Source organism: Cyprinodon variegatus, unplaced genomic scaffold, assembly GCF_000732505.1.
Source record: "Cyprinodon variegatus isolate N-32 unplaced genomic scaffold, C_variegatus-1.0 Scaffold881, whole genome shotgun sequence".
Classification (NCBI taxonomy): Eukaryota; Metazoa; Chordata; class Actinopteri; order Cyprinodontiformes; family Cyprinodontidae; genus Cyprinodon; species Cyprinodon variegatus.
Genome location: NW_015151334.1, coordinates 278,189 through 280,006, shown reverse-complemented (window position 1 = coordinate 280,006; position 1,818 = coordinate 278,189).

The window sequence follows — 1,818 nt, the reverse complement described above, 5'->3', positions numbered from 1 at the left end:
ATCATGCATGCATAATCTACAAATATAAAAATACTACAGACTTATACTTGTAATTCAGTCTTGATGCAAAATCTTGAAATCATATGTAATTACCATAACAATGTAATCAACACATTTATATTAACAGGTGTCAAGTAACAAAGTACAAATACTTTGTTACTGTAATTAAGTACATCTTTTAAGTGTCTATAATTTACTCAATTACTTATTTTCCTTCCTACTTCCACTCTGTACTTTCTATTCCTAAATTTTTTTTTTTTACAGCACTAGTGGCTAATTTTTAATGGACACTAGGCTGATAGGAAACGGGATATGAGAGAGGGGGAGAGACATGCAACAAAGGACCACAGGCCGGTTTCGAACCCGGGTCGCCCACATTGAGAGCTAAGGCCTCCGTACATGAGCCGTGCGCACTAACCAGTAACTTACTCGTTACTCTTGGCTCCGGTTCAATGTTTATAAATATTTATTTCACGTCATGTGTGCCATCCAATGCAGATCATTGGTACCATCAACATCTAGTGAAAACTAGTGTGATTGGATGAGTCATAGAATGCAAACAGTCACTGGTTAGTGTCGGATTCAGAAAAAGAAATGTCTCAAAGGTCGGACACAGACGAGAGCGTATCGGGAGACGGAGACCAACCAGACCTCCCTCATCCTTGGCCCTATCAAAGAAATTTTCCAAATAGTAGAAAAATTGAGCTTTCTATTCATATAGTGGCATCTGGCTGTTTTTTTTAAAGGTTAATTTATACTTTTATACTTTAAGTAGTTTTTGGAGCACATTTTTTAACTTTTACTTGAGTAAAGAGGTCAAGTTGATACTTCAACTTTAACAAAGTGTTTTTAAACTGCAGTATCTATACTTCTACTTAAGTAACAAATGTTTGTACTTTTGACACCGCTGTTCATATGACCTGCCCTTCATCAGTTTAGCACTTTTTTGCTGATCTGTATTATTATGCTCCATTAACAAATTAATTTTTATTGTAATGGATTTGTATAATATGTCATATTACATGATTTATAAACTTCATAATGACTATGCAATGTGATGGGCCTATTTTTTTTTCATATGTTACAGTTTACAGTTGCCTTCTGTGTCTCTGCTTCTGTCTCCTTGAACCCCAGTTGGCCTCGGCAGATGGCCGCTCACACTGAGCCTGGTTCTGCTGGAGGTTTCTTCCTGTTAAAAGGGAGTTTTTCCTCTCGACTGTCGCTACAAACATGCTTAGTGTGAGGGATTGCTGTAGAGTCAATGAGTCGATGCAATCAACTGATTTTCCTTAGATAGAAAACTAAATCAATTTCACTGTATGATCTGGTGAACTATAAAGTGCCTTGAAATGACATGTGTTGTGAATTGGCACCATAGAAATAAACTGAATTGAATTAATCTACTTATGCTATGAAACAGCAAGTGTGTGTCAAAGTGATGAACTTTTCTTTATTTTAAAAGTCCACCTAAAAATTATAAAAATCATTGTTATTCAATGCTGTAGCGCACATATTGTTCACATTGCGACTGGTCTAACTAGGGAGTACCAAAATGGCAGCCACTGGCTTCACTTCGCCTGTACTAGCAATGGGCCACCCGCAATCCAGTGAATAAATAGAGATCAGTGGTTTAAAGATCATTTTGCACGAAAGTAAAATCATTGCAAACTTTTGACCGGTTACTGTCAAATTAACTTTCTCAATCCACGATAAAGAAATAACAATCATATTTTTTTTGGCTATTAGAATAAAATATGGTTCTATTCACTTAAATTAAACCAAAGGAGCGTCTAATTAGATGCTTTTCAGTTGAATCTT